A 14,586-nucleotide genomic window follows, 5' to 3' on the forward strand; every position below is an offset into this window, starting at 1 on the left:
CTCTCTCTCTCTCACCCCCCTCTGTGGACAGGAAACTGCTGTCAGTATGTTCCCAGACAGGATATGACATCATTACCAAATTAACGAGGGTCTGGAACACGACAAATGTCTTTCTCCGTCTCTGACACTTGTTTTTACTGGAAAACACCGACACACAACAGACAGATCTGTATCACTCACATCCACCCTGCTGGAGTGGAAAAAAAACACAGGGTTGCATCCCAAATGGCACCCTATTCCCTATATAGTGCACTACTTTTGACCAGGGCCCTATGAACCCTAATAAAAATAGTGCACTAAATAGGGAATAGGGTGCCATTTGGGACGCACGACAGCAAATAATTATTTGATAATTAATGTATAAATAGGCAAAAACCAGCTGATTGTCAAGCCAATAATATAGTAATGGAGGACAGCTAGGCTAACATTACTTATCCCTTTGCTAGCTAGCTAGCCAACTAAAAAGGCAAGCTAACACACAATCACATCAAGCAGCTGAAATGACAGCAAACTGTGTCGTTTTTTTGTTTGTTTTACCTTAGTTTCTGTTGCCAATTCTTTGGATATATCCATTATAATGATCCTGATAAAAGAATTTGCCTGGATCAGAGAAGCTGTCAGTCTTGTCACGTCACGTCATGTGCATGGCACAGTGGAGATCGCCCCCCAAGAAACTGCAACATGTTGCACAGGTCGGATAGGCACTCAGCGAGGCTTATATTAACCCCCGCTGTACCAAACCAAATGCTTGGCTAGTAGCACGGGGAAATATTGCCTTATATTAACCTCCTCGCTGTGCCAAACCAAATGCTTTGGCTAGTAGCACGGGGAAATATTGTCTTATATTACTACCCCCGCTGTACCAAACCAAATGCTTGGCTAGTAGCACGGGAAATATTGTCTTGCCGCTTTTTTCCAGGGATAATCTCCCCTGGGAAAAAAGCAGCAAGACAATATTTCCCCATTTATAAATTGACTGGCTGGGCTGTGGGACAGTAAATGCGCATTAATAAATTCCGAATGGACACTGTTAACTTGCATTACCCAGAGAATGCAGGGATTTTGGTGCTATAACTCCCTGCAACCAACGAATCAGCATTCAGGATCCAAACAACCCATTTTATAATATGGTAATATAGCATCTACTAACCCTTCATTCACTTCGCTCAACAGTCTTCAACACAGTAAAGTAGAATTCGGGATGACTTTCTAGCATTGCGACAGTGTACATATACAAAACATTAAGAACACCTGCTCTTTCCATGACATAGACTGACCAGGTGAATCCAGGTGAAAGCTATGATCCCATATTGACGTCACTTGTTAAATCCACTTCAATCAGTGTAGATGAAGGGAGGAGACAGGGTAAAGAAGGATTGTTCTTGCATGCGACAGTGTACATATAAATGGATGCTTTTACACATCTCCTTTGAACAACATAAGTATAGCCTGTATGCTCAGCAGATGCTTTGTCCAATTTTCATCCAATACATTTTACACTGTTACCCAACATTGCAGTCTTTTCCTAGCTTATTATGCAACAAGATGCTCTCTCTTTCACACGAATAAATATGTGTTTAATACATATCGAGTACAAGTACTTGGAATTATGCTTTCAAGGACGTGAATGACACATATCCTGTACATTTCATACAGCCTCTTTACAACATGTCTCAGTCTCAAAGTTATTACAAGAAGACGCTCTTATTTTCACACAAATCTTTTGTACAACATGTCTCAGTCTCAATAGGTTATTATGCTGGGTAGATAAGATGTTCTCGTTTTCACACTAAGAGACAGACGAGTACCCTTCCATTAAGGCTTTGTCTCCACTCGAATTGAGAGAGGAGAGAAATCAGACAAGACAGACTGCAGGAAAGGTAGAGAGAGCGAAGGAGAGGGGGGAGAAGGAGAGAGAGAGGGAGAGGGAGGGGAATAAATCAGAGAGAGAGAGAGAGAGAGAGAGAGAGCGAGAGAGAGAGAGAGAGAGCGAGAGAGAGAGAGAGAGAGAGAGAGAGAGAGAGTTTTTATAAAAGCTTTATTTTATACTCAAGTGTTAACATAAATAATGGCACACTGCCTTTTCAGAAATGAAAACAAATGTAATTCCTAAATAAATAAAATAAAAATACAAAAGAACATATACATTCAACTCATTTCATCAACAAAAAATCGTTTCTCCTCCTCCACAAAACAAACCGCTCTTTCTTAAGCCCACTTCTCCTCAAACAATGGGAGATCTTTTACAGCTGAGAAGAACTCAAAATCCACTTTTATTCTTACTTTCACTAATCCTTTAAAAACACATCTTACATCCTGCCCATATCCCGTTTCTGTCTTATGTTTCCTACTCAGAAAAATTGACATCTTAGCTTGTCCCAAAATAAAATTTAACAGTTGACATTTTCTTTTCTCATGCTTACTATATTGAAACCCCAAAATAAAAACAGTGTTATTGAAAATCTCCCCTACAGCTGTAAACACAGACTCCAGCATTTCCAAGAGAGGTTTTATCCTCTCACACTCCCTAAAACAATGAAAAATAGTTTCTCTTATATTACAAAAAGGGCATCCATCTCCAACATCTGAGTTAATAACAGATACAAAAGCATTAACTGCAATGATGCCATGCAAAACCCTCCATTGCATATCCCCAGTACCCTTTTGTAACGGTGGCTTTGTACAGTGCTCTCCATGCTGGCTTTACCTTGTCATCAATGCCCAATTTTACCCTCCATGGAGTGTCTTTTCTATTTTTCAATTTATCTTTATTCAAAACCTTGACACACCCCCTATATAAGTCTTTCCCATTCACCTCATCCAAACCCACCTCTTCCAACCCTCTCAAATCCAGTAATAACACCTTTCTTTCTGACTCTGGGATATTGGGTGTAATCCCTAGTCTTGGAAATGAGACATTTTCATCTTGTACCTTCTTCTTGTGACTATTCAGCATACCCCACTCTTCTGCTGACAGAGCCTTCCTGCAGCTTCCCAGCAGTTGTCTGACAATCCTTTCCGACCTCACCCCCAAATGTTCAGCCACCCGTCTTCGATCCATTAAGGCGGTCTCAGCCATGGCCATTAACTGTTTTAAGGTGATGATTTGCCCTTCACCAGAATCTTGGAGAAATATGGAACAGCTGCAGTTGTACAATCCAGTCTTGCCCCATACACCAGAGGTTCCTCCAACAGCCAATGCACTGACTCCGCTGACGTTCGTCTGGACACCTTCATAATGCTCCACACCCTAAGAAAGCCTCTGTAAAACGGAGGTACTCCCTCCCTAGAAATATGGCTACTATCAACCAAAAATAAAGCTTTCTTTAAACCTAATCCCCCAACCTGCTGTAATACAAGACCTGCCACCCCTCTCCAAACCACATTTTCCGGTCCATAAAGCAACCTTTGAATAAACTGAAACTGGAAAGCAGCAGCCCTACTAGCAAGATGTACAAGACCTTGTCCCCCCTCCTCTTTTGACAAATACAAAACACTTTGTGGAACCCAGTGATATTTATCCCAAAATAAATCTACAATAATTGCCTGTATCTTAGCCAGAAGGCCAGATGGTGGCTCTAAAACTGACAACCGATGCCACAGTGCAGAGGCAATCACATTGTTAACTATAATAGTGCGCCCCCTATATGACATACGCGATAACAACCAACGCCATCTCCTCATCCTCCCTTCCACCATTTCAACCACCCCAATCCATTTTTTTTCCATTGTCCCCTCATCTCCTAGGTACACTCCAAGATACTTAAAACCTCCCTTACACCATTCCAGCCCCCCTGGCAAAGCCATGATCCCTCCAGACCATTCTCCAATCTGTAAAGCACAACTTTTTTCCCAATTTACCTTTGCAGAGGATATTCCCCTAAAACGATCAACCATTAGACTCAAACTATCCACCTCCGCTTGATTTTTCACTAAAACAACTACATCATCAGCATAGGCTGAGAGACGAATAGGAGGAATATCCTCTGAAAGGTACACCCCTTCAATGCGACTTCTAATGCTATTTAGTAGTGGCTCTATAGCAATGGCATATAACATTCCGGACAAAGAACATCCCTGCCTAATACCTCTACACACTTTAAAAGGAGCACTCAAACCACCGTTAACTTTCAATACACTTTCAATGTCACCATATATCACCTTTATCATGGCAATAAAACCAGAGCTGAACCCAAACGCCTCAAAAGTGTGCCATAAGTATTGATGTTCAACTCGGTCAAATGCCTTTTCCTGATCAATTGAAATTAGACCAGCATCCATCCCAATAGCCCTAGAGACGTCCAAAAAATCACGAATCAGAGAAATGTTATCCCCTATCTGCCTGCCGGGAACACAGTAGGACTGGTCCGTATGTATGATTTCCCCCATCACCTCCCTCAGCCTGTTGGACAAAGCCTTTGACAGGATCTTATAATCAGTGCACAATAGAGCCACCGGCCTCCAGTTCTTCACCTCCCTAGGGTCACCCTTTTTGGGCAGTAGGGTGAGGACAGCCCTTCTGCAGTTTATTGGTAGTAACCCTCCGGTTAAACTATCATTAACTACTGCTAGCCAATCCTCTCCCAACATAGCCCAAAAATACTTTAAAAAGTCAACGGGAAGCCCATCAATGCCTGGTGCCCTTCCATTTTCCATGCCTTTTAATGCAGTGTTTAGCTCCTGCAAAGACAATGGTTGCTCTAGCTCAACCTGAGCTTCTGCAGCCACCTGTGGGAGCCCATCAAGGAACTGCTGTGTCACTGTTTTATCCTCTTTGTACTCACACTTGTAGAGATCAGCATAGAACTCTACTGCCCTCTTTCTAATTTCACTAGGGCTAGTGAGCTCCTGTCCAACAGCTGATTTGAGACAATTAATACTTTTTCTTTGTCCATTCTTTTTCCCTAAACCAAAGAAAAATTTGGATGAGGCATCCATTTAAGAGATTCCCTGAAACTTACTTCTCACCAATGCCCCCTGTGCTCTGATACCCAGCAGGTCTGCCAATGCAGCTTTTTTCCTCTTGAGGGCCTGAGTATGGCCTCGATCTCCTGTGGTCTCAACCAACGTCATGAGTTCCACTATTTCAGTCTCTAGGGCTTTCAATGATCTGGTGATTTCCTTGGTGACATTCCTCGTGTATTGATTACATAATTGTTGAATCTGGATTTTCCCTATATCCCACCACTGTTGAAGGAATACAAAACTGGCCTTTTGAGACCTCCACCTCTCCCAGAAAAAAACTAAAACATTTCCTGAAGTGAGCATCGCTCAATAAAGTTATATTAAAATGCCAATATGCGCTTTTTGGGTTTTACATCGTTAATGAACACCACCTCTGTTATTAAACAATGATCAGAAAATCCCCTGGGGTTATCACACTTGATTTACAGACCTGAGATTGATGCTCAAAACAATAAAACCTATCTAACCTGGCCATAGAGATGGTGTTCTCTCTCACATGCTCCCAGGTGTACTGTCTCGTGCCTCCATGTTGACTCCGCCAAATATCACACAGTTCATGTGTTACAATGAGGCGTTTTAAAAAAGTCCTTGAGGCTATATGAGGTTCTTTGTGATTTCTATCTAAATCACTGACTGTGCAGTTAAAATCCCCAGCAATAAATAAATAATCTTCATTATTACATTTCTCAATGGTATTTTATAATGTCTCTAAAAAACATACCCTCTCAACTGCACCCACTGGGGGCATATACATTTATCAGACACATAGTGATGTTTTCATACCTTGCTCTAACTTTTAATAACCTCCCCTCAACTACCTCTTCAACCTCATATGACAAAGGCAAAAACCCTTTTGAGAACAAGATGGCCACACCCCCACTTTTGAGTTTTTATGACTACACACCACTGCCCCCCCACACTCCTGTTGCCACATAACTTCATGTTCCAAATTACTATGCGTTTCTTGTAGAAAATGCTATGTCACTTCCTTTCCCCTAATTAACTCATACACTATGGCTCTTTTTTAACGTCTCTCGCCCCATTTACGTTTAAAGAAGAAATCTTAAAACTGCTCATGGATGGAAAAAAATACAGAGGAAGACACAGAAACCACATCTCTTTACAGAGTTAAGGCTGCGACTGAACTCTTTCATTTTCTTAGAATTTACATAACTTATCACTCTCGTGACCACTTTCTTGAGTCTAGCAATTTCAGGGCTTGTCAAACCTCCCCCTGTTATTTTTGACATCAGAAACTTTGCTGATTCAATAAACAATTCACTTTCAGGGAAAAAAATCTGTTACATTATAATCCTGCATATATTTCTTCCCTTTTGTCAACTTCAGAAACTGACGTACTTCTCAATCCCATACCTCCCTTCCACCCCATTTATCTCACTATTTTGTTGTGACGCATCAGATGGCTCACTCTCGCTATCCTCCCCAGAAGAAAAACTCCACCATCTCTACAACCTGTTTATCTTCAACTGATTTATCAATCTCTACCTTCCTCTTGGAATTAGACCCTTCACCACCCCTTACATTCTTCCTCTTACTCCTCGGTACTTTGAAAACAGCTGCTTCCTTTTCCATTATTTCAATCTCCTCTTGACCTCCAATTTCATTTTCCAGCACCACCTCAGTGACCGCAGTCGCAATCTCACCGACTTTGTTCTGATCTACCACCATTGCCCCCTTATCCACACTGCCTTCCTCTCCTACTTTTCCTACCACATCTGCCCACCTCCTCCCTTCCCCAGCACCCGCACCCGCACCCTTAGCATGTTCATCCCTTCGCGGTGGTGCATTAGCTGCACCAACACTAGAGCTGCTACCAGAATCTGCGCGCTCATTCTCGGGACAATTACGCACCAAATGCCCCTCTCTTCCACAGCCAAAGCATTTCATTGATTCAGTAGAAGCGTAGAAGACATAATCAAATCCATCAATCTTAAAACTGAATGCTAAATTCAGTTCATCAATGTCCTTTTTTTAAATCATATGCACTTGTTTCCTATGAAACACGACATGTTTCAGCAACGGAGATTTGCATCCAAAAAGAACCTTCTTTATTGTAGATACAATTTGACCATGACGAGATAACTCTCACTCCAACACTTCATCTCTAACAAATGGTGGCACGTTAGAAAGTATAACTTTCTTTGCCGGATTCATAAGCGGAAATACCGGCGTCTGCGTCTCCCTCAACACAACACCACTCTCAACTATCATATTCACCTTTTCAATGGAATCTAAAAATATCACTACAGCGCTATTCATCCTTGAGGCTGATTTGATGCTATCATACCCAATGATAGCACCCACTGCCAAGCTACATTCTTCCACTGAACACCCGGCCGCAGCAGGAATCTTTACTCCATGTCGCCGACTAAGTTTTTCAAACTCCAAACTTCCGCGAGTGGCCATTGCAACCAGCCTCACCCGCTGGTTGTGCCCTCGCAAAAAACAACCTCAACAATCCCACCACCCCTATACGTGCTTAGTGATAGTTAGACAAGATAACCTTATAACAACTAAACTAATCAATATAAATATATACACACCAAAACCCAATAGAGTGAAAAAAAATCCAGTCGCTCTCACAATCACTCCTGCTTCACGACTCACTCCCAGCATGCACTCCAACGAGAGAGAGAGAGAGAGAGAGAGAGAGAGAGAGAGAGAGAGAGAGAGAGAGAGAGAGAGAGAGAGAGAGAGAGAGAGAGAGAGAGAGAGAATTGAGAGGGGGGGGGAGAAAGAGACGGACAGGATTGAGAGGGAGGGGGGAGAGAGAGAGGGGAGAGAGGGGACAATCACTGAAAGGAACAATCATCAACACACTGTGAAGTATCTGTATTATAAAAGCACTGACGATCGCTACAGTGTGAAGTGGAAGCACAACAAGTGGATCAGGGCAATCATATGGGTGTGGAAATCAGAAACACACACACAGTAGGCTATACAGTATACACCCACCAACATACACACACAGTCGTACCCAAGGTTACAGAGTACTGTGTTTACAATACAAACAGCCTCCACTTAACACACATACTCTCCACTCCTGTTGTCACGAAGCTTCTGTATAAATATTTGATCATCTATCGTCCCCTCTCTTGCTCTGATCGTTGTGGGGTCCCCCTACTTTCCTTTGAGTCCTGAGCATACAGAATTGGCGTGGAAACAAACTATTGAATCCACAGCCCCAGGAAGCTCTGGTTTAGATCAATTGCAAACATAGAGAGAACAGAGAGGGACGGAGAAATAAAGTGAGAGAGAATGGAAGAAACAGAAAGAGAGGGGGTGGGAGAAAGAAAGAGAGAGATGGGGGAGAGAGAGGAGATAGCGTGCAGAGAGAGAAAGAGAGAGAGAGAAGAAGCAGAGAGAGAAAGAAGGAAGAGAGAGAGGGGGGGAGTATGAGAGAAATACGAGTGTGTGTGAGAACAAGGACTGGTCCAGAGAGCTAAACCAATCATGAAGGAGAAACAGAGAGGAGAATACCACTTTCCCGAAGCAGATCCTTTGTTTGCTCTCCGCAGGGCAACTTAACTGATTCCAGCGGCTGACCCAAATCATTGCCGGTGGAGGAGAGGCACTCGGAGCGGCCTGCTGGTTCGACTTAAGAGGCGTGCACACCACCCACCGCTTCCAAGTATATTACTTGCTAATGTTCAGTCTTTGGATAACAAGGTCGACAAGTTCAGGGCAAGGATTTCTTTCCAGAGAGACATCAGGGCCTATAACATACTTTGTTTCACAGAAACATGGCTCTCTTGGGATATTCTGTCGAAATCGGTCCAGCCAGATGGGTTGTCAGTTCATCGCGCAGACAGAAATAAATATCTCTCCGGGAAGCAGAAGGGCGGAAGTGTGTGTTTCATGATTAACGACTCATTGTGTAATTGCAGTAACATACAGGAACTCAAGTCCTTTTGTTCACCCGACCTAGAATACCTCACAATCAAATGCCGACCGTATTATCTCCCAAGAGAATTTTCTTCGGTTATAGTCACGGCCGTGTATATCCCCTCTCAAGCCGATACCACGACGGCCCTCAAGGAACTTCACTGGACGTTATGCAAACTGGAAACCACATATCCTGAGGCTGCATTCATTGTAGCCGTGGATTTTAACAAAGCAAATTTGAGGACTAGGCTACCGAAGTTCTATCAACATATCGATTGTTGTACACAGGCTGCTAAAATTCTCGACCATTGCTCTTCGAACTTCCGGGATGGTTATAAGGCCCTCCCCCGCCCTTCTTTTGGCAAATCTGACCACGACTCCATTTTGCTCCTCCCTTCCTATAGGCAGAAACTCAAACAGGAAGTACCTGTGCTAAGGACTATTCAATGCTGGTCTGACCAATCGGAATCCCCGCTTCAAGATTGTTTTGATCAAAAGGACTGGGATATGTTTCGGGTAGCTTGCGAAAATAATTTAGACAAATACACTGAAACAGTGACTGAGTTTATCAGGAAGTGTATAGGAAATGTTGTACCCACTGTGACTATTAAAACCTACCCTAACCAGAAACCGTGGATAGATGGCAGCATTTGCGCAAAACTGAAAGCGCGAACCACCGCATTTAACCATGGCAAGGTGACTGGGAATATGGCAGAATACAAACAGTGTAGCTACTCACTCCGTAAGGCAATTAAACAGGCAAAACATCAGTATAGAGACAAAGTGGAGTCACAATTCAACGGCTCAGACACAAGACGTATGTGGCAGGGTCTACAGACAATCACGGACTACAAAAGGAAAACCAGCCACTTCGCCGACACCGACGTCTTGCTTCTGGACAAGCTAAACACCTTCTTCGCCAGCTTTGAGGATAACACAGCGCCACCGACGCAGCCCACGCCCCCAGGTTGTGAAGTTAGGAAACAACATATCCACTTTGCTGATCCTCAACACTGGGGCCCCTCAAGGGTGCGTGCTCGGGCCCCTCAAGGTTGCATGCTCAGCCCCCTCCTGTACTCCCTGTTCACCCATGACTGCGTGGCCAAGCACGCCTCCAACTCAACAATGACGAGACAGCCTACAGGGAGGAGGTGAGGGCTCTGGGAGTGTGGTGCCAGGAAAATAACCTCTCACTCAACGTTAACAAAACAAAGGAGATGATGCAGATGCTAAGCTACAGGACTGTTTTGCTAGCACAGACTGGAACATGTTCCGGGATTCTTCAGATAGCATTGAGGAGTACACCACATCAGTCACTGGCTTCATCAATAAGTGCATCAATGATGTCGTCCCCACAGTGACCGTACGTACATACCCCAACCAGAAGCCATGGATTACAGGAAACATCCGCACTGAGCTAAAGGGTAGAGCTGCCGCTTTCAAGGAGCGGGACTCTAACCCGGACGCTTATAAGAAATCCCGCTATGCCCTCCGACGAACCATCAAACAGGCAAAGAGTCAATACAGGACTAAGATTGAATCGTACTACACCGGCTCTGACGCTCGTCAGATGTGGCAGGGCTTGAAAACTATTACAGACTACAAAGGGAAGCACAGCCGCGAGCTGCCCAGTGACACAAGCCTACCAGACGAGCTAAACCACTTCTATGCTCGCTTCGAGGCAAGCAACACAGAAGCATGCATGAGAGCACCAGCTGTTCCGGATGACTATGTGATCACACTCTCCGTAGCCGATGTGAGTAAGACTTTTAAGCAGGTCAACATTCACAAGGCCGCAGGGCCAGACGGATTACCAGGACGTGTACTCCGAGCATGTGCTGACCAACTGGCAAGTGTCTTCACTGATATTTTCAACATGTCCCTGCCTGAGTCTGTAATACAAACATGTTTCAAGCAGACCACCATAGTCCCTGTGCCCAAGGACACTAAGATAACCTGCCTAAATGACTACCGACCCGTAGCACTGACGTCTGTAGCCATTATCCCAGAAACCCTAGACCCACTCCAATTTGCATACCGCCCCAACAGATCCACAGTTGATGCAATCTCTATTGCACTCCACACTGCCCTTTCCCACCTGGACAAGAGGAACACCTATGTGAGAATGCTATTCATTGACTACAGCTCAGCATTCAACACCATAGTGCCCTCAAAGCTCATCACTAAGCTAAGGATCCTGGGACTAAACACCTCCCTCTGCAACTGGATCCTGGACTTCCTGACGGGCCACCCCCCAGGTGGTAAGGGTAGGTAACAACACATCTGCCACGATGATCCTCAACACGGGGGCTCCTCAGGGGTGCGTGCTCAGTCCCCTCCTGTACTCCCTGTTCACCCATGACTGCATGGCCAGTCACGACTGCAACACCATCTTTAAGTTTGCCGACGACATAACAGTGGTAGGCCTGATCACCGACAATGATGAGACAGCCTATAGGGAGGAGGGTCAGAGACCTGGCCGTGTGGTGCCAGGATAACAAACTCTCCCTCAACATGACCAAGACAAAGGAGATGATTGTGGACTACAGGAAAAAAATGAGGACTGAGCACGCCCCCCATTCTCATCGACGGGGCTGTAGTGGAACAGGTTGAGAGCTTCAAGTTCCTTGGTGTCCACATCACCAACAAACTATCATGGTCCAAACACACCAAGACAGTCGTGAAGAGGGCACGACAAAGCCTATTGCCCTCAGGAGACTGAAACGATTTGGCATGGGTCCTCAGATCCTCAAAAAATTATACAGCTGCACCATTGAGAGCATCCTGACTGGTTGCATCACCACCTGGTATGGCAACTGCTTGGCCTCCGACCGCAAGGCACTACAGAGGGTAGTGCGTACGGCCCAGTACATCACTGGGGCCAAGCTTCCTGCCATCCAGGACCTCTGTACCAGGCGGTGTCAGAGGAAGGCCCTCAAAATTGTCAAAGACTCCAGCCACCCTAGTCATAGACTGTTCTCTCTGCTACCGCACGGCAAGCGGTACCGGAGTGCCAAGTCTAGGTCCAAAAGACTTCTCAACAGCTTCTACCCCCAAGCCATAAGACTCCTGAACAGCTAATCATGGCTACCCGGACTATTTGCACAGACCCTCTTCAACCTCAGGAGGCTGAAGAAATCTGGCTTGGAACCTAAAACCATCACAAACTTTTACAGATGCACATTTGAGAGTGCCCTGTCGGGCTGTATCACCGTCTGCTTTTTCTGTCTCTCTCTGTCCTCTCTCTATGTTCTCGCCCTCTCTCTCTCTCTCATCTCTCTGCCCCTCTCTCCCTCTCTCTCTCTCTCTATGTTCTCTCCCTCTTTCTCTCTCTCATCTCTCTGCCCCTCTCTCCCTCTCTCTCTCTATGTTCTCTCCCTCTCTCTCTCTTCTCTCTGCCCCTCTCTCCCTCTCTCTCTCTCTATGTTCTCTCCCTCTCTCTCTCTCATCTCTCTGCCCCTCTCTCCCTCTCTCTCTCTCTATGTTCTCTCCCTCTCTCTCTCTCTATGTTCTCTCTCTGAGCTTTTCCTTGTCTCTTACTCTATCCTTTCTCCTTTCCTCTCTCTCTCTCTCTCTCTCTCTCTCTCTCTCTCTCTCTCTCTCTCTCTCGCTCTCTCTCTCTCGCTCTCTCTCTCTCGCTCTCTCTCTCTCTCGCTCTCTCTCTCTCGCTCTCTCTCTCTCTCTCTCTCTCTCTCTCTTTCGACACTCTAAAGGATGGCAACAGAGGATGTCTCTGTGGTGTCTCTCTAGGCTTTCTAAGATTTAAAAGATTATCTTTCTCATCTTTTATTTATCAGGATGACAACTGCTGTTTCGATGTAGTGTTCTCTGAGTCGTCCTACTGTAGTCTTCCAACAGCTGTTTCTGTGTAGTGTTCTCTGAGTCGTCCTACTGTAGTCTTCCAACAGCTGTTTCTGTGTAGTGTTCTCTGAGTTGTCCTACTGTAGTCTTCCAACAGCTGTTTCTGTGTAGTGTTCTCTGAGTCGTCCTACTGTAGTCTTCCAACAGCTGTTCCTGTGTAGTGTTCTGAGTCTTCCTACTGTAGTCTTCCAACAGCTGTTTCTGTGTAGTGTTCTCTGAGTCATCCTACTGTAGTCTTCCAACAGCTGTTCCTGTGTAGTGTTCTGAGTCGTCCTACTGTAGTCTTCCAACAGCTGTACTATGTAGTGTTCTGAGTCGTCCTACTGTAGTCTTCCAACAGCTGTACTATGTAGTGTTCTGAGTCGTCCTACTGTAGTCTTCCAACAGCTGTTTCTGTGTAGTGTTCTCTGAGTCATCCTACTGTAGTCTTCCAACAGCTGTTTCTGTGTAGTGTTCTCTGAGTCGTCCCTACTGTAGTCTTCCAACAGCTGTTCCTGTGTAGTGTTCTGAGTCGTCCTACTGTAGTCTTCCAACAGCTGTTTCTGTGTAGTGTTCTCTGAGTCGTCCTACTTTAGTCTTCCAACAGCTGTTTCTGTGTAGTGTTCTCTGAGTCGTCCTACTGTAGTCTTCCAACAGCTGTTTCTGTGTAGTGTTCTCTGAGTCGTCCTACTGTAGTCTTCCAACAGCTGTTTCTGTGTAGTGTTCTGAGTCGTCCTACTGTAGTCTTCCAACAGCTGTACTATGTAGTGTTCTCTGAGTCGTCCTACTGTAGTCTTCCAACAGCTGTTTCTGTGTAGTGTTCTGAGTCGTCCTACTGTAGTCTTTCAACAGCTGTTTCTGTGTACTGTTCTCTGAGTCGTACTACTGTAGTCTTTCAACAGCTGTTTCTGTGTAGTGTTCTGAGTCGTCCTACTGTAGTCTTCCAACAGCTGTTTCTGTGTAGTGTTCTGAGTCGTCCTACTGTAGTCTTCCAACAGCTGTACTATGTAGTGTTCTGAGTCGTCCTACTGTAGTCTTCCAACAGCTGTTTCTGTGTAGTGTTCTGAGTCGTTCTACTGTAGTCTTTCAACAGCTGTTTCTGTGTAGTGTTCTGAGTCGTCCTACTGTAGTCTACCAACAGTTGTTTCTATGTAGTGTTCTCTGAGTCTTTCTACTGTAGTCTTCCAACAGCTGTTTCTGTGTAGTGTTCTGAGTCGTCCTACTGTAGTCTTTCAACAGCTGTTTCTGTGTAGTGTTCTCTGAGTCGTACTACTGTAGTCTTTCAACAGCTGTTTCTGTGTAGTGTTCTGAGTCGTTCTACTGTAGTCTTCCAACAGCTGTTTCTGTGTAGTGTTCTGAGTCGTCCTACTGTAGTCTTCCAACAGCTGTACTATGTAGTGTTCTCTGAGTCGTCCTACTGTAGTCTTCCAACAGCTGTTTCTGTGTAGTGTTCTGAGTCGTTCTACTGTAGTCTTTCAACAGCTGTTTCTGTGTAGTGTTCTGAGTCGTCCTACTGTAGTCTACCAACAGTTGTTTCTATGTAGTGTTCTCTGAGTCTTTCTACTGTAGTCTTCCAACTTGTCAAACGTGCTCTGTTCACACTTTTTCAACACAGCACACACACTCACATTTGCACATCGCTGTAGATTTCAGCCTGCATTTGTCTGTTCTCGGTGTTGGAATTCAAACCTTATATGGCTTTCAGATGCCTGGTATAACTGTGTTTTTCAACTTTTTGATTGTCCTTTAGCACCCTAGCTACACTCTGTGTATGTTTTTGCTTGTCCACCCCCCCAGATAGGTTATTTCTTTATGATCAACCACTGTTTGATCATCATCGCCACCCAGTTCAGAGAGACTAAAGCAGTCCTCACC

At 44.8% G+C, this 14,586-nt stretch overlaps 1 protein-coding gene across 1 annotated transcript in view; it reads left to right on the forward strand.

Annotated features, from left to right (window-relative positions):
• Positions 1–14,586, forward strand: part of LOC123489736 (voltage-dependent T-type calcium channel subunit alpha-1I-like) — a gene marked incomplete at its 5' end in the record, with an annotated part of 29,694 nt that overhangs the window by 7,075 nt on the left and 8,033 nt on the right. The gene's annotated exons all lie outside the window — the stretch shown is intronic.

Source organism: Coregonus clupeaformis, unplaced genomic scaffold (genome assembly GCF_020615455.1).
Source record: "Coregonus clupeaformis isolate EN_2021a unplaced genomic scaffold, ASM2061545v1 scaf3232, whole genome shotgun sequence".
NCBI lineage: Eukaryota > Metazoa > Chordata > Actinopteri > Salmoniformes > Salmonidae > Coregonus > Coregonus clupeaformis.